Raw genomic sequence first — 24,439 nt, forward strand, 5'->3', positions numbered from 1 at the left:
AAGAAATTGGAGATGAGCTATATTTTGAATACCTTGTCCACAATTTATTGTCCATAGTTTGTGACACAATCTGAAGTTGACTTGATTTTAATACTGAAGATACGCAGTATGTCTACATTTCATCAGTAACAGATTATAAAGAAGTCTGAGGGGAAAATATGAAAAAAAAAATCTTAGAAGGCTTAAAAGAAGCCTCTCAGTAAATGCTCCTAAACAAGTAGGATCCATACCAGAAAAAAAATAATATGCCTTGGAGGTTTGTCAAAAGTCATTCTTTTAACCACAGAAAATTATCAAGAGCAAGGTACATAAAAAACCCATCAGGATGTTTAAAACCTGGAAGGGTTTTTCCTGCATTTCAGCATTTTTCACCAAGGTTCAGTGTGGAAAACTAATATGAATATGAATGAATGTTACATGTCACTGCTGGTGCAAATAAAGTGTATTTACCTGGTGAACAATGTCTGCTCTAAAACAACAGGATTTCTACTTACATCTGCTTTAAGTGACCACTGAATGTGTTGCAGTGTGCTTTGATATGCTTCATACATTGAAAGACCAATAATTTACAACTATTTGTATACATGAAGAACTTGTTTCTTACTAACAAGTAAGGAGATACATAGATGACACAATGCATAGAGGTTTGAACCTGGAGTCAGGAAGACCTCAGTTCAAATCCAGCTTCTGATATGTAATAGCTGTGTGACCCTAGGCAAGTCACTTATTCTCCTTTTGCCATAATCCACTGAAGAAGGAAATGGAAAACTATTGGAGTATCTTTACCAAGAAAACCCCATGGATAGTATCGTCCACAAGGTCACAAAGAGTTGGACATGAAACAACCACCACAATCAACATTTTGGATCTCACCTGAACTTTCCCTAAAATAATGACTGATTACCTATAGGAAAGGGGCAGCCAGGTGGCACAGTGGATAAAGTGCTGGACCTGGGGTCAGGAAGACTCCTTTTCCTGGGTTCAAATCTGGCCTCTGACACTTGGCTGTGTGACCCTAGGCTAATCATTTAATCCTGTTTGCCTCTGTTTCCTCATCTATAAAATGAGCTGGAGAAGGAGGGGTCACAAAGAGTCAGACACAGCTAAACAATAACAACAACAAAATGCACTAACCATTTTACAAATATTATCTTACTTGATCCTCATAACCCTATGAGGTAGTTGGGTAATTACAGTTGGGTAAACTGAGGCCAAAACCAGTTTTAAGTAACTTGTCCAAGATTATCTAGCTAGTACATGTCTGAGGCAAGATTTGAACTCAGGTCTTCCTGACTCCAGATTTAGCTGTCAATTCACTGTACCACCTATATGCCCGAATGAGTGTTTTGATATAAGATCTCCTGGGCTATTGGTGAGACCAAGAGATTCATCAAGGGGAGGTTCCAGGAAACCAGCAAGACCTGCAGATCCATCCAAGCCTTCATAAGTTCCCCTGACAACTGGCATCCCAGAACTGGGGATGGTGGCAGCCTACTCTGGTGAGAAGACTACACAGAAGCCCAAAAGCCCATCTCCTGCTTGACCAAGCCCAGAGATGAACCAGTCCGGCTGAGCACAGGAGCAATTTATCCATCCTCTGTGTCACATCCAGAAATGAACATGGTGGGGACTCCATGAATGGAGAAAAGGACCCCTTGGCCTGGTATATAAGCTAAGCTTTGAAAGGAACTAGGGAATCTAAGGGGCACAGGTTAGGAAAGAGTGCATTCCAAGAATGGGGCACAGGAGCACAAAGATGAGAGACAGGAGAGATGGTGTGAAGGGCATCATGAAGGCCAGGATGCATAGAACATGGAGTATGGGAGAGAGAGTGTGCATGACAAGGCTGGAAAAATGGATTCATTTCATTGGGGAAAAGAGTTGGATATAAATGACCATGATACTCCCCTGGTGTGCCCCTTACCCATGAGCCCCCCCCCCCCAAATCTACCACAAATTCAAGACACTCTATGGATCAGCACCCACTCAAAACCATAGCTCACAAGCCTCTCACCAACATGTTTACTTTTCCTTTTCAGCTAAAGGGCACACTAGTTCAAATCAAAAGACATGTAACTGAATAGCATAGCAAATAAAGTGACGATTTTCAAATTCCCCTAGGTGTGCAAGGAATAGACTCTTTCACAGGTTCCTGTGCCACCAGTGAGGATAGGCACTCAGGAAAAGAATACTTGTGAACAGAGAACATCCTCAAAGGTGCACAAACACACACACAGACAGATATGTGACCCAGAGAGTTCACATCTTTGACATGACAGCATGAAATAACATAAAAAGCTCAGGCCCTGGAGTCAGAGAACCTGAAATCAGATGCTTACCTGAGGGTGTAACCTTTGGAAAGTCTCTTAACTCCCTCACTTTTCTCATTTATCAAATGAAGGCAGGGACTTGATGGTCTCTGAGATAATAACAGCATCTACCTAATTGGGTTGTAGTGAGTTAAGTGTCTGGAATGCAGTAGGCACTTAATAAAAGCTTGTTCCCTTGCTTCTCTTCTGATAGCCCTTCTAGCTCAAGACCAAAGATCCTAGGTCATCAGGCTGATCTGTAACAGAGTCTTTGCTTAATGTGACATCTCTGCTGAACATCTCCTTACAGTTTGCTGAACTTTCTGCTCTTCAGGGTCCTCAGGTAGGCTGTTGGCTACCATCTACTAGGGTACAGTCCCTAGAAAGTCTCTCCCTGCAAGGGTAAACTAACAGCTATTTAGTCTATAACCTGGGCTATGAGCCACCATGCCTAGTGAAGAGAAGCCAACAAAAGCCAGCCAGAGTTTCCCAAACTAAGATTAAATTTACTCTTTTGAGTTCCTGTAATTAGGAGTGATTTGAAGTCTGAGATATTAGACAACTATATGATGTTGGAATAGAAATTCCTTGTAACAGTTTTACATATAATATACAATCCTGTTTATTTTTTGTATAGTGAAGTGTTCATGTTTAAATTAATAATAATAGAAATTAAAAGGTAGAAAAAAAGTTCCTCACAATTCCTCTTTTACCTCTTGTGGGATTCTTGTGTCTCAAAAAATCCAATTTGGAGACTCTTTCTCCTAAGGAACACATGAGTAATGTAGAGTCTGGGGCTAAGTAGCAGACTTTCTTCCAAGGGCTTATCTGATTGTCATGCAAATGAAATTGAGCAAGATCCAAAGTTAAGCCATGAAATCACCATCCTTGGCCTCCATCCTTCTGGTCCACATTCCTGCCATCATTATGTATATTAGCAGACAAAAGTCCTTAACTCTCATGTTGCATGCTGGCCTGAGCAAGATCTTGTCTTCTTACACATGATATAACCTTGAAGGATCAGTCCAGGCAAAGTACTCTTAGAACTTTGAAAGAGAGAGACATTGATATCATGGGGGCAAAAGGAAGTAAGGAAAGTTAGGGAAGATTTCTTGAAGGACATGGTACTTGAGTTGGGCCTTAAAGGAAGAGAAAGGCTTTAATGATGAAGATGAGATGGATTCACATCAGTGAAGGGTGTCCATTTGTGGCATGAAGATGTGGTGAGCCAAGGCACAGAAGCAAGAGATAACAGGACATGAATGGAAAACCAAGAGTAGTCCAATGTTCTTGAAAATGGAATATAGGAAGAAGAGCAGCACTGGATAAGTCTAGAGTCACAACCAACAAGTTTGATTGTCATTGGCATAAAGCTGATAGCAGAACTCATAGGGAGGATAGATTGCAAAAGGAGAGAGGAGAGGCGTGTTTGCAGAGAACCATATGAGATCATATTCAATGAAAAGTTGGAGGATCATGTATCTAAAGCTAGAAGCTTGTGTGGGCAAAACCTATCATTTTACAGATAAGAAAACTGAAGCCTAGGAAAGCTGTGACCTGCCCACTGCAATAAGTCCTCTGACTCCAGAGCCATGCTCTTTATATTGTATCATGCTGCCTGCAAAACATGAGATAGTTATCATAAACTCATGATCACCACCCCATGTTGCATAGCTGAGGAGACTGAGGTCCAATCTAATTAACAAAGATCTTCTCCCTTTGGAATATTTTATTTTTTTCCAACTACATGTAAAAATAATTTTTGACGTTTTTTTTTATTTTAAATTCCAAATTTGCTCCCTCTTTGAGACAGCAAACAATTTAATATAGTTTAAAAATGTGTAGTCATGCAAAACATATTTCCATATTAGTCATGCTGTAAAAGAAAACACACACAAAAAAAAAACAAGAAAAATAAAGTTTTTAAAAGTATGCTTTGATTGTTGTACCCAGAAAATGCGAGCAAGACCCAAGTAACAATTTAGAATTGGACCCTTTATTATATGCCATGTTGGCTGATCAGGCCACATGGCAGGCTGACAAGGTACCACCCCACCGTCCCAGGTTGTACAGCAGAGATCTCAGGTAAAACCTCAGCTTTTAAAAGGAGGCCACATGGCCAACAGTTAGGTATTCTATAAGCAGAAACTTGCAGAGGCCAAAAACAGTGATTGGTCAGTACACACCTTGAAATTCCTGCTGGTGCACCAAGTCTCCCTAACCCGAACCAAGTCTCCCTGACCCGGAAGCCCACCCACCTCTATGAAGGTGTGCTGACTGGGGAAGGACCCACATCTGTTGGGGGAGGGTGGAACTGACCTGGCAGTCTGCTTACTTCCCTGAGGGAGGGCTGAGGTTGGGGGATGGGAAAACCAAGCACTACATGATCAGCATTCAGACTCCATCAGTTCTTTCTCTAGAGGTGTATAGGATATTTTTCATCATAAGTCCCTCAGAATTGTTTTAGATTGATGTATTGTTAATAATAAAGTCATTCATAGTTGATGATTGTACAACATCTCTGTTACTGTGTATACTCTTTTGGTTCTGCTCACCTCACTTTGCATCAGTAGGTCTTTGCAGTCAACAAGCATTTTTTAAGCACCTGCTATATGCCAGGCATTGAGCTAAAGGCTGGGCATATAAGGACAAACACAGTCCCTACCCTCAAGCTGCTTGCATTCCATCTCTAAAGACAACACATTATATATGAGTATATGTAGACATGTAGTTTAAGGAGACAGGGCAGTAGCAGTTGAGGGGAATAGAAACAGGTAGTGATTGAGCTGGCTCTTGAAGGACTTAAGGGATTCTGGAAGGTCCAGAGGGATCATAGAGTTAGTCTGTCAATTGGTTTACTAGCATTTACTAAGCACTCACTATGTGTGGGTTACTGTGCTAAGCTCTGAAGATACAAAAAGAGACAGAAAGTGGTCCCTACTTTCAAGGAGCTCTCAAGGAGCTCACAGTCTAATAGAGGAGACAATGTGCAAGAGATAAAAGCAAGAATATAGAATAAATCTTGGGGTTAGTCACAGAGAGAAGGCATTAAGATTAAGGAGGACTGGGAAAGGCTTCTTATAGAAGGTGGAATGTCTGCTGAGACCTGAAAGAAGTCAGAGAAGTTAGAGGAGGGATGAGTATTCAATGAGGGGGAAATAGCCAATGAAATTACTCTAACTGGTAAATGGAGGATCTGGTGGGAGGAACAGACAGGAGGTAAGTGTCACTGTATTGCAGAGTATGTGGAGGGGAGAAAAGTATAAGAAGGCTGGAAAGATAAAAAGGGGAACAGGACTTTTTAAAGTCAGACAAAGGTTTTATATTTGATCTTGAAGGTAATAGGGAGCTAAATGACCTAAGAGTAGTGACTAGTGACAGACTGTTCCCCTTACAGAGGAAAAACTGAAGCCCAGAGAAGTTGATGGACTTGCTCAAAGTCCCTGGCGCACAAATGCTTAGTGGCAGAGCCAGGATGCAGGCAGAGTCCTCTAATTGTAAAGCCACATAAAGGGATTTATGTAGAGTCACACAATGAATCAATACCAGTCAAAAGGAAAGCCTAGTTCCCCCAATGCCTAGTCTAGCGTTCTTTCTAATTGATCATTGTATGCATTCAATTCAGAATTGAAAAATGAGTATCTAATAGTATAAACAAGTTCTTTAAATCATTAAGCCACCTGCAGGGATGTACAATGTCACAATTGGCTTTTAAAATAAGCATCTAACCCTGCACAACTAGACGCCAAACTAGCAAGCCACAAGTTGGAGGGGAAAAGGAAGGAAATTAGATCAAATGAATTCCTACATAGAATGTGATTATTAAGAGATGAAAGGTTTCCTCTCCTTAACTTAATGGGTCTGTTTTGGACCAGAAAGGAGGCTGACTGTTGTATATTTGGCCAACAGCCGTTCACACAAAATGTGGCAAGGATACATGAGCAGTGTATATAATTAGAAACACCAAGCCCAAGAGAATTTTTTTAAGTCAGCTGCAAAATTGAGTTTACCATGCCCCAAAGCAAGAAGACTGGGATGCTGCTGGTGAATTGATTTCTGGATAATTAACAATTCATTCCACTACTAAATACTCAGACTCTCCCTTAAACCATTCAGATACCCAGAGAGAGAGAGGATCCCAGATTAGAACAGGCTTGGAGCTAAATCTCTTTTTGAGCTCATCTCCAATCACAAAATCACAGAAGATTGGACGGTCCTGACAACATAGAATGCCAGAACTCCTAATCATCCATTTGTTTCATTCCCCTAAATCTACTCTTCACCCTTCCTAAAGGATTTCTACCACTTCCTGTCTTCCCAGACAATCTATGACCTCGACTCTACCCTCACTTTTTCCCCTTCATTTTTTTAAACCCTGGGGTTAAGTCCAATAGAGCACTAGCCTTCTCTCAATATTTATTGCCTTTTCTCAATCTTCTTTCTTTTGACTCATCTATAGTCTTTGACGTTGCCAATTAATTTGTTGTATTGTTTTAACCATGTCCAACTTTTTGTGATCCCATTTGAGTTTTTTTTGTTTGGTTTTGTTTTGTTGCTTTTTGGAGGGGAGAAGGCAGGGCAATTGGAGTTAAGTGGAGCCCAAGGTCACATGGCCAGTACATGTTAAATGTCTGAGGCTACATTTGACCTCAGGTCCACCTGGATCCTACCTCCAGGGCCTGTGCTCTATTCACTGCGCCACCTAGCCACCCCTCATTTGGGGTTTTCTTGACAAAGATACTGGAGTGGTTTGCCATTGCCTTCTCCAGCTCATTTTTCAGATGAGGAAACTAAGGCAAACAGGATTAAGTAGCATGCCCAGAGTCACACAGTTAGCAAGTGTCTGAGGCTGGATTTGAACTCAGGAATATGAGTCTTCCTGCTTCCAGGCTGATCAATAGCTCCTCATGAATACTCTCTCCTTTCTATGTGTTTGTGACATGGCTCTCTCCTGGTTCTCTTTCTACCTGTTTGATGATTCCTCCTTTCTTAGTCTCCTTTGCTGGTTTTTCATCCAATTCACATTTAGATATCCACCAAGGCTCTGCCCTGAGCCCTCTTCTACCTCTATACTTTCTCATTTGGTGATCTCATCAGTTCCCATGGGTAGATGTAGATATAAATATCCAGCCCTAGACTCTAGTCCTGCATCACCAACTGTCTCAGGGATATCCCAAACTCAATATGTCCAAAATAGAATTCAATATCTTTACTCCAAGATTCTCGCCTCTCAATTTCCAGCTACTGTCAGGGGTACCACAATGTTCCCAATCACTCAGGCTTACAACCTCCATGTCATCCCAAACCCCAACAATAAGCTACCCCCCCTCCACACACACACACCATCTACTTTCTCTACACCTACTAAAATGCTCCTGGAAAAGACTTTAAAATTCTGATCAGTCAAAACAGGAAAATTATAAATGCTGGAGAGGATGTGGAAAAAATTGGAACACTAATGCATTGTTAGTGGAGTTGTGAACTAATCCAACCATTCTGGAGAGCAATCTGAAACTATGCCCAAAGGGCTATAAAAAAAGTGCATGGGGGGGGGGGGGAATGGAGTCAAGATGGCTGAGTAGAAGCAGGACTTCCCCACTACTCCAGCTTCCACCTTCCCCAATCCATGTAAAAAGGGGATTCTAAACAAACTTTGGAGCTGCAGAACCCACAAAATGACACAGAAAAGCTAGCCTCCCGCTGAGGACAGCTCGGCAAGCTGGCAGGACAGCGCTCTGGGAGCCGAGCCCAGCCCCAAGCTGAGGCTTTACCCCAGGGTGGGCCTGACCAGACTCCAGCCAAAGGGACTCCAGATCACCAACAGCTGTGGCCATTTCCAGATTTATCAACACATAGATGCAAAAGATAAAAGTGAGAGGTCAGTGCAGTCTGGACTTTGGGACCCAGTAAGTGGGAGTGCATGGCTTTTGCCCCCTGGGCAAGAAGCCACTGAGACACAGGCACAGCTAGCAGCACCACATGGCAGTTTCAGCTCCTGGCCTGCAGAGTATAGGGGAAACAAGCACCAGTCTGAGGGGTAATCACTCTTGCTTACTGTAATAAGAATGTAAATTTTAAAGATCTTCCCTGCCCCTAGGCTAATGTGCACCTGAAGCCTGGGGTAGGGGAGGCTTGCTTTTCAGTAGATACTCCTTGATTGGCCAGTGAGTCCATGAGGTTGTTACATTCTCTGAGCCAGGAGAAGGCTATATAAGCCCTGATGTGTAGCTTTGTTTTGGGACTCACTTTGAGAAGTGTTCTGTGATTTGATCTGAATTCTGGGAAGCCGTTGTTGAGAGTCCCCCGGCTTTGAAAAACCCAGAATGTGGAAACCCAGATGTTGAGTGGGTATGGATGTGATGGTTGGACAGTTTGGAAATCTGTCTACTTGATGTTTCTGTCTTGATAATTATGCCTGTATACTTTGAGGTTCAGGGTGCTGACCTTTTCTCCTGAACAAGGTAAATGATGTATGTCTGACTGATTAAAGTGGGCTTGTTAACCCATTTTGAGTTGCTTTCCTTTGGCGGAGCAGATCCAAGAACCTGTGGTAGCAGCAAACCCTGAGGATGCCCTTGGGGTGCTTGCTGCTACACTTACCTGCTTGGATCTGGATTGCAGTCTAGGGTGGAGGTCCTGGGATGTATGTCCAGCTTGCCAGAGCATGTGGAGACCTCAGAGAGGGCACCCATCTAATACCTCCAGCAGCTGAGAAAACCCCAGCATTTGGGACGAAAGCTCCCCTGTCTGGTGGCAGAGTCCTACTGTGGCAAAAAGCCCAGGGGTCAAGTGACTGAGGGGCAACATGACCAGGCAAAGGAAACAAAGCAGAGAGAAGATTTCAACATTAGACTCATATTTGGGGGACAAAAAGGAGCAAAGCATGGAACAGGAGGAAGACAGTGAAGTCAGAACTCCTGCACCAAAAGCTTCAAAGAAATATATGAGCTGGTTACAGGCCATAGAGGACCTTAAGAAGCAAATAAGAGAAGTAGAGGAAAAATTGGGAAGAGAAATGAGAACAATGCAAGAAAATTACGAAATGAGAGTCAACAGCCTGACTGAGGAAAATACCACCTTAAAAAATAGACTAACTCAAATGGCAAAAGAGGCTCAAAAAGGCAATGAGGAGAAGAATGCCTTAAAAAGCAAAATTTGCCAGATGGAAAAAGAATCTCAAAAGCTCAATGAGGAGAATCATTGCTTCAGAATTAGACTGGAGCAAATGGAAGCTAATGACTATGAGAAATCAAGATGCTGTTAAACAGATGCAAACAAATGAAAGAATAGAAGGCAATGTGAAATATCTCATGGGAAAAACCACTGACCTGGAAAATAGATCCAGGAGAGATAATTTAAAAATTATTGGACTACCTGAAAGCCATGATCAAAGTAAGAACCTAGAAATCATCCTCCAGGAAGTTCTCAAAGAAAACTGCCCTGATGCTTTAGAACCAGAGGGCAAAATAGAGGTTGAAAGAATCCACCGATCACCTCCTGGAAAAGATCCCAAAAAGAAAGAAAACTCCTAGGAATATTATAGCCAGGTTCCGGAATTCCCAGATTAAGGAGAGAATATTACAAGCAGCCAGGAAGAAACAATTTGAATATTGTGGAAACACAATCAGGATAACCCAAGATCTGGCAGTTTCTACACTGAGGGATCAAAGGGCTTGGAATATGATATTCCGAAGATCAAAGGAGCTGGGATTAAAACCAAGAGTCACCTACCCAGCAAAACTGAGTATCATGTTGCAGGGGAAAATATGGTCATTCAGTGGAATAGAGGACTTTCAAGCATTCTTGCTGAAAAAAACAGAGTTGAATAGAAAATTTCACATTCAGATACAGGAAGCAAGAGAAGCATGAGAAGGTAAACAGGGAAAAGAAATCATAAGGAACTTATCAAAGTTGAACTATTAACATTCCTACATGGAAAAACAATAATTATAACTTATGAAACTTTTCTCAGTAGTTGAAGGGAATTATATATATATATATATATCTATATTTGAGGGTATATGGGCATATGAATACATACGTGAATGTGTGTATATATGTTTACAGGTATACATAGATAGAAGGCACAGGAATTTAACAGGAAGGGATGATACATAAAAGGTGAAATTAAGAGGTGAGAGAGGAATATAATGAGAGGAGATGGGGAGAGTCAGAATGGGGTAAACTATCTCATATAGAAGAGGCAAGGGAAAATGGTTACAATGGAGAGGAAGAATAGGAAGACAAAACGGAATGGGTCAACCTTATTCCCATTGAATTTGGCTTGAGGAGGGAATGAAATACACACTAAATAGGGTATCTCACCCTCTAGGAGAGTAGGGGGGGAAGGAGATGAGAGGGGGGATGATGGAAGGGGAGGGCAGGCTGGGGGGGAGGGAAGTTGGAAGCACCCACTTTTGAAAAGGGACAGGATCAAAGTAGAGAATAGAACAAGTGGGAGGTGGGATAGGAGGGAGGAATATAGTCATGCTTTTACAATATATCTACTATGTTATTGTTTTGCATTATCCACACATGTACAACCTGTACTGAACTGCTTATCTTCCCAGTAAGGGTGGGAGACAAGGGAGGAAGACAAGGGACAAAATACTCAAATATTAAAAAAAAAAATAGTGCATACCCTTTGGCCCAGCAATACCACTTCGGGGGTGTATCACAAAGAAATCACAAAAGTGGGAAAAAGACCCATATGTACAAAAATATTCCTAGCAGCTCTATATGTGGTGGCAAAAAATTGGAAACCAAGGGGATGCCCATCGATTGGGGAATGGCTAAACAAGTTGTGATATATGAATGTAATAGAATACTACTGTGCTATAAAAAATGAGGAGCAGGCAGACTTCATAATAATTTGGAGAGACTTACATAAACTGATGCTGAGTGAAGAGAGCAGGACCAGGAGAAGTTTGCATACAATTACACACACATTGTATGTGTGACGACTAACTGTGATAGACTGGACTCCTCTCAACAATACAAGGTCAGAAGACAACTACAAAAGATTCATGATGGAAAGGGATGTCCACACCCAGAGAAAGAACTACAGAGTCTGCAGACTGAAGCAAACTATTTGCTCTCTCTCCTTTGTGTTTTGTTTCGTTTTATCCCTTCTTTCTCCTTGTTCAGCCTGTTGGTTATAACCCTTTCCAACATGACTAATGTTCAACATGAAGATATTTGTAGAACCTATATTTGATTACATGCCGCTATGGGGGGGAGGGGCCAGGAGAGGGAGGGGCAGAAAATTTGAAACTTAAGAGATTGTGGAACTGAATGTTATAAACTAAAAGTAAATAAAAGAGAAAAAAAAAAGAACAAAGATATTAAAAAATAAAATGACAAAAAAGAATTAGAAAAATGAATTCTGATCAGTGCAGTGATTGGTAACAACTCCAGAGTCCTGATGATGAATCATACTGGCTACCTTCTATAGAGATGAAAATTGAGATATACATTTTAGGGCAAATTATGGACTCTTTTTGCTTGACTTATTTGTTACAAGGATTGTGTTTTTTCTTTTTTTCAATAGAGGAGTCAGGAACTTGAGGAAGAGGGAAGCTGGCAAGTGTTCCCAAGAAAAGAAAGTTGGTTTTTTTTGATGCACAGAAGAAAACAGGAGGCAACACAGACAAGTAATACCAGTTTGAAAGTACTTTGTTTAATTTATCATACTTTTTTAAAAAATAAAGTCTTACGTAGAAGATTCATAATTTGACATACTGAAATACAAACAATTAAAATAATGACAACCCAATAAAATCAAAGACAAATAAAAAGTAGGCTGCTGGAGAAAGTTAAATAACTCTGCTTACTTATGATTACAGATCTCAACTGGAACCCCAATACCCTCCATACTTTTATTGTTCTTCTTTGACTGATTTTCTATCACACTCCCTATAGTGACTCTTGCAAAGCAGCTCTTCTCTTCTCAATCTGTACCACCCCCACTATATACTCATATACACAAAACTTTCATCTCCCTCTCAGCAAAATGAATGAATAAAAAATGTATTTATTACTGTGTGCAGACACTGTGCTAAACACTGGGTATACACATATAAAAATGAAGACAGTCTCCCTTCATCCAAGAAGTTTACGTTCTATAAGAGGAAGTCAATACATACAGGTGAATGGTGATCAGGTAAAGTTATTGTGATATGTAAAGTTATAGAGATGGTGCATGGAATCAGAGGAGAGAAGATTGACATAATTTTTCTAGTAGCAATGGCAGAATTTATTGAATCATGGTTCTAGAACTTCAAGGGAAGGAAGAGAGAGCTGATGGGATGGACAATGTACACAGTGAGACATGGCTGGAGCAAACTTGGCTCCTGTTTTGCTTAAAAAAAAATTGAGGACATACATTGTGAATTCACCTCTTCTCCCTTACTCCATTTCTTAAACTCCCTCTCAATAATTTTCCATTCTCTTCTCCTTCCCTCCAGTCCAGAGATGGCTTTTCTCCTGGCCAAGGTCAATCCCTCTACTCATGCCTTCATGGGACAATGGGACAATGCCCCATTAATCATTCAGTTTTTCTCATCTTTGGTCCAATTCTCTATCTACTAGATCTTTTCCTTTTGTTTACAAGCATGCCCAGAGCTCTTCCATTCTGAAAATACATACCTTTTACTGTCATCCTTTCAAACCATTGTCCCTATATTTTATCCCTTTTATATCTAAGCTCTTAAATGATGGGCCAATAGAGCACACATTTCGTCAGGTTCTATTTAGCTATAAGGAAGGTTACATGGGGCAATGGAGAAAACACTGTACTTGGAATCTCAGGACCTGAGTTTGAATCCAGGCTCTGGATTCTCTGGAACTCAGAAGAATCCAAAGTCTGGATTCTCAGGCCCTACCACTTGTGTGACCATGGGTAAGTCATTTAACCTTTCTGGGTCTTAGTTTCTTCATCTGTAGAGTGAGAGTGTTGAACTAGATGACTTTTTCTAGATCTATGATCTCAAGAAAGGCTTCCAGTGTGGTCCCAATAATAGGCTACTTCTATTGTCTGAAAACCAGATTGGTTAAGGAAGGAGAGACTCATAATTAATGATCTTGTCACTGGGTAATTTGGTTCATTGGCCCTTTTAGCTCACAAAGCCAACAAACAATACAAAATGACCTTAATTCTTTTGTGGTTCCCATTCTCTTCTTTGGTGAGGTTGACAGAGTAGTAGAAAATGGGGCCAAGGGAGCTAAGAATCAAATTGTTCTTAGACCATGTCTAAACCAAGTTAACTGGAGGTATTCCAATTTTTTGGACCTTATCCAATGATTGAGTTCATATATTCAGACATAGAGGAACTGAACCAATATTGATATTTTCAGCAAAAATTAAACTAGAAGATATAAGGAGTTGCAGGTAAGTGAAGAGAATATTTCAAAGGTTCTTTGGCGAGGGGCAAATGAAAAAGTTAGCAGAAGTGATTCCATCTTGGAACCAAAAGCAACCTATGACTTCACAGGACACCTAGCAGTGTTCATGATGCAGCTGGAAAGGTAGCCAAGTGTTAGTCCATCAGTACCTTGGACAGGTACTGGCAAAAAGACAATGCATTGGGTCCAGAATTGTAGAGGGAAAAGAAAGTGGGTTACCCTGTATTTGGGAAATGGTGCCACACATAAAACTCTACCAAGATGTTCTATGACATGAGTCAGGAAGACCTAGGTTCAAATATTGCCACTGACAAATATTAGCAGTGAGATTTAGCCTCTCAGTGAGCTAGGCAACAAGAAGATAAATGGCATGAAACTGAAGATCTGCATCTGTGAGGTGAGTTACCACACTCAGAATTCCCCAAATAGATGAAATCATAAGTCTGTACACCTCCTCCCCTTGAAATGTGTAAGGTATCTGTGCTAGGTGTTTAGGATACAAAGACAAAATCAAAATATTATTCTCTGCCTTCAGAGAGCTTACATCCTACTGAGTGATACATGTTCACAGATAAGTAAAATACAAGGTAATTGGAGGCCTAAATACTGGGGGTGGGGGTAGAAAGGAAAGGCTTCTTATAGTAAATGTCACTTTAACTGAACCTTGAAGGAAACTGGGGATGCTAAGAAGCAGAGAGGTAAGGAAGGCGTGCATACTTGACCTGGGAGACTACTGCACAAAGATGTGAAGGGGAGGGTGAAATGGCAAACGTCAAACTTATGGAACAGCTAATCAGCTGGTTTTACTAGAATGCAGAGTGTATGAATGGAAATAATATAAGTGAAGAAAGGTAGGAGGGAATCAGGTAGGTTGATGGTCTTTCAATGCTAAGCTGAAGAATTTGTGTTTTGGAAAGAGGGAGACAGTGACATCTTTGAGATTGGCAATACCATAGTCAGAGCTGTGTTTGAGGGATATTAATGTGGCAGCAACATGGAGGACAGATTGTAGAGGAAAGAGGCTGGATGCAGGGAAAACAATTAAGCTATTCCAATGGTACAGCAGGTGAAGAGAGCCTGAACTAGCAAAGTAACCACAGAAGTGGATAGAAAAAAAAATGCAAGAAACATTTTCCGGATAGAATTGACAAGATTTAGTAACCAATTGTATATAGGAAATAAGGGAGAGAAAAACCAAAGATGAGTCTGAGGGCATGAACTGAAAGGATGAATGTGCCCTTAACAGAAATAGGGAAATACGGAGGAAAGATGTGTTCACAAGAGGAATATGGTGAGTTTGTTCCATTTGGGGCATGACGAGTTTAGGATGACAACAAGATATGCAGGTGGAGATGTTCAAGGAGAGTTAGACACATAGTACTGGAAAGATACCAGGACTACATAGATCAGTTTGTGGGCCGTCTACATAGAAATAGTAATGGAACCCATAGAAGATGATGAAATGACCAAAGAAAAGAGAATAGGAAGAAAACAATAGGGCCTAAGACTTCATCTCTGAGGACATCCATATTTTGGAGGCCAATCAATTGAAGTAAAAGTACCATATTTTTAATCTGATTTTTTAAATTTAAATTTAAAAAGTGATTGGAATTTTTTGTTTTTACATCACAGCAGCTAAGAGGCATAGTGGGTAGAGTGCTGGGCCTGAGTCAAGAAGAGCTGAGTTCAAATTCAGCCTGAGATACTTACTAGCTGTGTGACCCTGGGCAAGTCACTTAACTCTGTCAGTTTCTTTAGCTGTAAAATGAGCTGGAAAAGGAAATGGCAATCTATTCTAGTATCTTTGCCAAGAAAAGTCCAATGGGATCATGAAGACTTGAAAGTGACTGAACAACAGATTTGTTTTACATATTCCTCCTCTCTGCTCCCCATCATCCATCCTTTATAACAAAGAATTTTTAATGCCCAACTCTTAATGTGGAAAGATGTTCTAATACTTCCAAAGTGTCTATGAAAATTAAATGCCTATCAATTAAATCAAAAGAATTTTTTTCTGTTCTTTATTAAAAAAAAACACTTCAATAACATGCAGAAATACTTTTAGAACAGTACGATGACATGGGCAGTTTAAATTCCACTTCTGATCCCTAACTGGCTGTGGGGCTATTAGTAAGTGACTTAATATCTCTGAGCCTCAGTTTCCTTTTCTGTAAAATGGGACTAATAATGTTTTTGCTATCTACCACACAGGGTGGTTGCTCAAAGGAGATAATATATGCGAAAGTTCTTAGTGAGCCTTAAAACACTTTCTAGGTGACAGTGATATTTATACTTTTGAGGTACTTTCAATGCTTTTCTCCAATCAAACCTGACTCGAACCCGTGATATCGGGCGCCCCCTGGTGTCTCGCCCTCGGGAATACAGGTATTCATTCTGAGCTAAGCACTAAGCAGGGAATGCACTAAGTTCCCATACTAAGCAGGGAACGCAGGTCAAAAGAAGTTAACTTCCTAGTTAGTATCCGCAGATTCGTCTCATCGCGGTTCAATTTCAACACAAAATTTTCAAATATTTAAGTAATTAAATACAATATTTTCACATAGTTATTACATAGATCCTTTATTTAATAATTATTATTTTTTTAGCCATTCTTTTTTAAAAATTGTATTTACTGTGATTCTTGTTGTAGTTTCGGCATTTCCGGTGACGGGTTTTTTTTAGCTTGCCTGTGATTGGGCTGTTATATGAATAAATTATAGACGCAAATTGAAAGATTCATTTTCTTATAATGCCATTCATGGAGTCCGTTTTAATTTGATTTATGGAATATTACCACATAAAATTTTAAAAGCTTGCTATAGCTATGTTTTTAAGGAGAACAAAAATTTCCACCATAACCAAAAAGTACGCTCTGTTTTGAGCCTCTATATAATAGAGCTTGTGGGGCTACAGCTGTGTTGTATGAAAGGAGAGAAGGTTAGCACTCCCCTTGATAAGGATGGAAGAGGTCCTAGTGGCCTTTACAACACATATACGGTTAAGGCATTGCCACCTACTCTGTGGCATCTAACCATGTTTTTTTCAGAGGAGGAAATTCTCTCAATTTCAATTTGTGTTTTATATTAACTTAAATTCAGAGCTACAAAGGGCGACAAAGGATCTTGTCGGTGTTGCTCCTACGTGAATGGAAGTCATATTCAATATCCTATGCAGGTAAGTAATGAGGAATGTAGCACCCAAGGCAGGTCAATTTCTTTATTAGGGACAATTTTAATTGTTAGGAAGCTTTTTCGGCTGTTGAGAAAAAAACAAAAACAAAAAATCTTCCTTTCCTACTTGCTCATCTAACCAGGGTGATTTACTTGGGGAGCCAGTTCAAATCCAGCCTTAGACATTTACTTGCACTACCCTCAGTTTTCTCACCAGTGAAATGGGGACAATAGAACTAACTCAAGGGGTGTTGTGGGGAATAAATGAGAAAGCAGAGATAAATAAAGTTCTTTGCAAATCTTAAAGTATTATGAAAATGTTATCCTATTATTATGTTGGAATCCTGGTTCTAGGGGCTTTTTGCTCAAATTGCCAGCTCAAAACAATGTGACTTTGTAAATGCTGACACAAGAGGCAGAAAAGGATGGTGGGGGTGGAGAAACCTGTATCAGGAGTCTGATGCCATGGATTTTACCTCTGGCACTAACCCCAGCCCCCATGGGTGACCGAAGGCAAAGCATCTGCTAAACATTAACTTAACATTTGGCAAATTCTTTATCTTGGCATTCAAATCCCTCCACAATCTGGCTCCAACCTCTTTCCAGTTGGTGGTAACTCCTACTACTTTATGCACATACAGAATCGCACAATCTCCAAAGTGAAAATGACCCCCATACATCCTCAGCAGGAAGGCTCTTTTATAGCATTCCCAACAAAGTCATCTAACCTTCCTTGGAAGACCCTGAATAACTGAGAACCTCTCACCTTCTGAGCAGCCCAACCTCCATGGACTACTGGTTAGTAGGGAGTTTATACTTATAGGCAGCAAAAAAATCTTTCTACAGCAAACTAATTACATCCTCTGGGGCCAAGTCTACCTACTTACCTTTGTTCAAATGACAAACTTTGAAAATACTGGATAGACAGCTAGAATATGCCTCCCATTTTTCCCTTCACTTAACCATTCCCAGGTACTCTGCTATCCTGCTGCCTTTTCTCCCAATTGCTAGCATCCATTCCCACCCACTGGAAATTATTTTGTATATTCTTTGTATATGGTTTTTGTATTTATTTAGGTGTATTTCCTTAAAAAAAAAAAAGAAAGAAAGAAAGAAAGAGGAACACCTAGGTGGCCCAGTGAATAGAGCACTGGTCCTGGAATCAGGAGAACTTGAGTTCAAATATGACCTCAGACACTTAACACAAAACTAGCCAAGTGACTTTGGACAAGTCATGTAACCCCAACTGCTCCACCTTCCCCCCTCCAAAAAGAAAAAAAAAGAAACAAACTTTTTTTTGGAGGGCATTTGGGGTTAAGTGACTTGCCCAAGGTCACACAGCTATTTTTTGTGTTAAGTGTCTGAGGCCAGACTTGAACCCAGGTCCTCCTGACTCCAGGGCTGGTGCTCTATACACTGTGCCACCTAGCCTCCCCAAGACACAAACTTTTTACTTTATGGTACAAACACTTTTGAGTTTTTCTGTATGACTGAAACTATTCACAGTGGACTTGGGGTACACATGGATCATCATGACATAGTGGAATAAGTCAGATGCAAAGTGCTCCTCTTGCCACTGTAGTCTATTGCTTGTGATTCCCCAGTTATTCCATTTCTTGCAGGGATTTGAGTCTTCATGGATGATGACCAGCCTGACTGCTTCAATGAGATCTTTGTGGTCCTCTCTATCCTTAATGATTTTCCTTGCTAGTGGCATCTGATTAAAGATGTTGCACAGCAAAATCCCCACCACAATTTTGTCCCTAAGATAAAAGATGACTCCTTTGCCAAGTCTTCCCCCTCTAGGAGGCTCCGTGGGGTCTTGGCATTACTAGCAGGCATGTCAATGTCAGATGCCTCTGATTCTGTCAAACTCTCTGAATGGATGCCAGTCCCTGATTATTTGGTTGCAGATTTAAGGGTGTCTTTTGCAGAAGCTTTTACAGTAGGTGCAGAATTTGGAAGGTGATTACCTCCAGTAAATAGAAGTTTCTTGAAAGCAAAGTGTTTCATTTTTGTCTTTGTATTCCAAATGCCAAGCACAAAGCCAAAGGAATATTCCTAATGCCAGGTCACATCCCTGCTCAATAAAATCCAGTGAATCCCTACTGAGAGATATTATTATTTTTCTATTATTAATAACCAATTATTAGTAGGTTAGTTATTTGTAGGTTTTTCCTCTTTTTACCTACTCATTCAGGGACAAACCCTTGAAGATCAGACAGTGTCTGAAGGACAGGGCTGGCAATGAGACTGGCCTAAACCTCCAGGAGCATACTTCTCAATCTTGAGTGAGACCCCACCCAACTGGGAGAGTTTATTTCTGATTAAAGTGTAAAGAGAATCTAGAATCTTATGCTCCCACCCTGGAACTCACCGCAAGCCCCATTGTTTAACTTAAGTGGTCCGGGTAGAGATGGAGTCTTTGATCCAAATAGCTAGAGGCCCTTGAATCTCATCAAACCTCCTTCTCCCAGGGGAACTGCAGGCAAGTATTCAGAACACTTCCTTGTCTACCTCCTCCTGGATTGTTCAGTATTTGGAGCTGTCAGAGGTAACCACTTTTCCAAAGGTATTTAAGCATTCAGTAATCTCAATAGTTTGTCTTTGATTACCTAGAGAAACCACTGACCATTAACTTATTTACTAACCTAACTAATAAATTGATTATTAATTACCCAGAAACTCTCTCAGACTTTTCATTCACCTCACTATTATCTCTAGAATCAAATACATACTCCTGTTTGGCATTTAAAACCTTTTACAAATGAAACACAAACCTCCTTTCCAGGTTTTTTCACAAACTCTAGGGTCCAGCCAAGCTAACCTTGCTGTTCCTCTCAGAGTATTCCATCTTTCATCTCTGCCTTTACACACGTTGTCCTTCATGCCCAGAATGTAATCCCTCGTCTTTTAGAACCCACAGCTCCTTTCAAAGCTTAACTCAAAGACCACCCATTATATGAATCCTGCTTGCCTCAGCTGCTTGTGCCTGCCCCCCACCAAATTTCCCTGTATTTTCCAGATAAGTTTGCATATTATTGTATATGTCATTTCCTTAAAAGCAGAAATGATTTTTTGTATTTGTATCCCCAACATCTAGCATAGGGCCTAGCGTGTGGTAGGTGCTTAATAATGCTTATGAATTAATTTCTGCTTAATAAATACTTGCTGAATGAACAAATAAACTGACCTTCAGTGGTAGTGCCATCCTATCACACACATCTATACACACCTAAATTGTTTAGGTTCTTCAGTCATGGTCTGAATCTAGCAGAGGAGTCTATGTATCACCGACCTTGGCCTGGGCACCATAACCCTATTATTATTATTATTATTATTAATATCGATGTGTCTTGTTTTTATGTTACAAACACAGATTACCTCTACTCATGGGAGGGGTCCTGTAACAAAGTTATATAATTAAACTAATAAGATAGTAAGTTCATCTCAAAGTACATGAAACATTCCACATCTGCAATACTTCTTCACCTCCTGCCCTATTGAAAAAAAATTTAACAGGAATTTTTTACTCTCCCTCCTATCCCACTCCCCACCCCAAGGTGGGCGTTAGGGGGACCAGTTGGGAGGGGAAGAAAAATAAATTTCTTGTAACAAATATGCACGGCTAAGTAAAACAAATTCTATCAGTGGTTGGATGCAAAAATACATATGCCTCATTATGCACCCTTTATCCAGCACTTCTGTCACAGATAGCATGTTTGATCATCAATCCTCTGGAATCATGGATGGTCACTGTATTGACCACAGTTCTTAAAACTTTCAAAGCTGTTTGAATCATGGTGTTGTTACTGGATACATTGCTCTCCAGGCTCTGCTCATTTCATTCTTTGCCATTTTATAAAAGTCTTCAAAAGTTGTTCATCTTTATATTTTATTATAAATTATTCTGCTGAATCTGCTTACTCTGTCAAATCAATTCACAGAATTCTTTCCATGTCTTTTTGAAATCATCTATTTCATTTCTAACGGCACAATAGTATCCATCACATTCATATATCCCAATTTATTCAGGTATTCCTCAATTGATAACCATCCCCTTTTATAGTTTTTGTCACCACAAAAGGAGCTGCTTATAAATATTTTTGTACATATATGGCCTTTTCTTATTTTATCTCTTCTGTATATAGGCCCAGCAATGGTATACCATAATATACATACTATTTATTAAATTTTTGTGTATAATTCCAAATTGCTTTCCAGAATGGCTGTGCCCACTTACAAATTCATCAACAAAGCATCAATGTGCCTGTTTTCTTGCAGACCCTCTAATATTTATTATTTTTCTTTTTCGTCATCTTTACCACTCTGAAAGGTGTGAGATAGAATTTAAGAATTACTTTAACTTGTATTTCTCTAACAACCATAACCAGTTTTATGTAGTGCTTTAAGGGCTGCAAAACTCTTTACATATCTCATTTGACCCTCATAACAGCCCTGGGAAGTGTGTAGCTACCATCCTAATTTTACAGATAAGGCACAGATCAAGTGACTTGCCTAAGGTCAATGTCTGAGGCTGGATTTGAAGTTATATCTTCCTGGTTTGCCTCCAGGCCCACTGCCCCATCTAGCAACTAGTATTGATTTAGACTATTTTTTTTTCATAAGGCTATAGAGAACCTGGATTTCTTCCCTGAAGAACTCCTTAGACCATTTATCAATTAGGAAATTGCTTTTTCCCCTTCAAACATTTGAATCAGTTCTTTATCTTGGAAATGAGACCTTCAACAGCAAAACTTGCTGCAAAGATTTTTCCCTCCAAGTTGTTTCTATTTTAATCTTAGCTTTATTGGATTATTTGTACAAAAACTTCTGAATATTATATAATCAAAATTATCTTTCTTTTGTTATCCTTTCTATTCATTATTTGGTCATGAACTTTCCCCATACCCATAGGTCTGATCTTCCCCTTCCTACCCACCCCCCTCCCCCACATTTCTCTAATTTGTTTATTATGTGACCACGTACATTTGGAGTTTATCTTAGCATATAAGGTGTGAAGTATTGGTCTAAATTCAATTTCTTCTATATTGCTGTCCAATATTCCCAGCAGTTTTTGTCGAATGCCTTTATTCTAGTCCTTGGAATCTTTATGTTTATGAGATACTAAGATACTAGGTACATTTGCTTCTATAAGTTTTATGCCTAATTTGTTCCACTGATCAAACTCTATTTTTTAACTAGCACCACTCTACTGTATAATTTGATCTGGTAATATGAAGCCCTTTTATTCCTATTTCTATTCGTTATTTTCTTGAGATTCCTGACATCTCCCTCCCCATATAAGTGTCATTGCTACTTTTTCTTGTTCAATAAAGTAGTATTTTGGTAATTTGATTGGTATGATATTGAATAAACAATTAATTTAGGTATTATTGTCATTACTATATTGGCTCATTCAGTGATAAGCAATTTATTTTTCTAAGTATTTAGGTCTCTATTTCTGTAAACAGTTGTTTGTAGTCATATTTATATAGTGAGTTTGTGTATCTTGGAAAGGAAATGGTCATGTATTTCATACATTCTGTAGAAATTTAAACTCTCCCTCGACTTTATTGTTAATATAAAGACATGGTAATGATATGTATGCATTTCTTTTATGTATTGCATGTTTACTGAAGTTATTGTTCAATTAATTTTTAAGTGGCTCTTAGGATAAAGCACACCATAAAATCTACCAAAAAAAGGTAATCTTATTTACCTAGAATTATTCTCTAAATTTCTTTTTCTTGTCTTTGCATTCCTAGTACTGTCAAGTAAAAGTGGTAACAATGGACATCTTTGTTTCTCCTCTGAATTTATTGGAAAGGATTCTTTTTTATCTCCATTACATAAAATGGAGTTCTTGATTTTAGATATAGCCCGTTTATCATTGTAAGGGAAAGATTCATTTATTCCTGTTTTCTACTTTTTTTTTTTAAAACAGAAATGGATGCTGTATTTTGTCAGTTTTTTTCTGCCATCTTTTTCTTTGAAAGTTCTTTTATGGCTTGCTCAATTTCTTCTTTACATTGTGTAAATTCTCTATTTCTCATTCTGTTAATTTTGGTATTTTTTTAATTAAATGATTTTTTTTTCAGTTTTGTTAATTCCTGCTTTAATTTTCAGCATTTTTATTTTGGTGCTTAATTGAGATTTTAAAATGTTTTTGGTTTCCTGATATTTTTAGCTGCATTCCCAACTTTTTGGGGAAAAAAAAAAACCTGCTGTTTTTTTTAATTAATAAAAGTATTTAGAGATGTACATTTTTTCCTATCAACAAAATTTCCCCTAAGAATTGCTTTAGGTATGTGGAATGTTGTCTTTTTTTTTTTTGTCGATATCTTTAATGAAATTATCTATCAATTCTACAATTTGTTCTTTGATCCATCATTTCTTTAGGTCTCCAGTTGGTTTTTTTTCAGTAAACATTTAATAGAATTTCTGTCACATTGTTATCAGTAAAAGATTTGTATGATTACTTCTGCTTTTCTGGATTTGTGAGGATTTTGTACTCAAAGACATGATCAGTTTTAGTAAGAATGTCATGAATGTGTACACGCTTTTCTATTTCCATTCAATGATTGCTATAAGTCTGACATATCTAATATTTCTAAATGTCTCTTTAACTCCTTAACTCCTCTGTTTACTTTTTGGCTTATAAGGATAAATTGAGGTTTCCCCACTATTATAGCTTGTTTCTCCTAACTAATTTAGTTTTTCCTTTAAAAATATACAAGCGGAGCAGCCAGGTGGCATAGTAAGAGTGCCGGCCCCAGAGTCAGGAGACCTGGGATCGGTTCCGGCCTCAGATACTCGGCACCCACACAAAAATAACTGGCCGTGTAACCTTGAGCAAGTTACTTAACCCCGATTGCTTTAAAAAATATATATATATACAAGCAATACTGAGTGTATATATGTTAAGCACTAGTATCAAATCACTGTTACCTTTCATAGTTTTATCTTTTAACCAAGTCAATATTTGCTGCCTCCTTATGTGAAATCATAATGGTTTTTTACATGCAACTGAGGCAAAATAGTTTGCTCCTACTCAGTTGAACTCTTACCTTAAATGTTTCAAGTGTGTTTGTGGTAAACAACATATTGCTGTGAATTTTGCTTTTTAATCACTTCTACTAGTAGCTTCTTCCCTTTGATGAATAAGTTAATCCCATTCAGTTAGGATAATTATTTATCTCCATTTTATTCTCTTAGACTTTTTCTTCTCTATATCCAGTTTACTTCAAGTTATTTACTTTTTTCTTCACTGTCTCCTTTCCAATTTTAGGGCTTGTTTTGCTTATGACTAACCTTTCCCTAAATGCAGTCTCTTTTATATTCCCCTTTCCCCTCTTCCTGTTGCTATCTATATCCTAGATGAATTGAATATACTTCTGCACCAAATTCTGTGTGCATTCAGCCTTATTTTGATACCCACTTCACTACTCCTTCCATGACTCCATTAATGAAGCCTAAGGTTATATTAGGCTCCTACGTTACTTGTCATTAACTTGACTCTGCAGACCCTATGTTGTAGTCAAACTAGCCCATTTA

At 39.2% G+C, this 24,439-nt stretch overlaps 1 non-coding gene across 1 annotated transcript; it reads left to right on the forward strand.

The window, feature by feature from the left end:
- Positions 1–16,627: 16,627 nt before the first annotated feature.
- On the forward strand, positions 16,628–16,755 carry LOC138147252 (U6atac minor spliceosomal RNA). Its single transcript, XR_011164749.1, has one exon. It is a non-coding gene; the product is annotated as a U6atac minor spliceosomal RNA (small nuclear RNA).
- Positions 16,756–24,439: the final 7,684 nt, after the last annotated feature.

The sequence above is a fragment of the Petaurus breviceps genome, unplaced genomic scaffold (assembly GCF_028583685.1).
Source record: "Petaurus breviceps papuanus isolate PSGF00001 unplaced genomic scaffold, PetGlider_PUasm1.0 90779, whole genome shotgun sequence".
Lineage (NCBI taxonomy): Eukaryota > Metazoa > Chordata > Mammalia > Diprotodontia > Petauridae > Petaurus > Petaurus breviceps.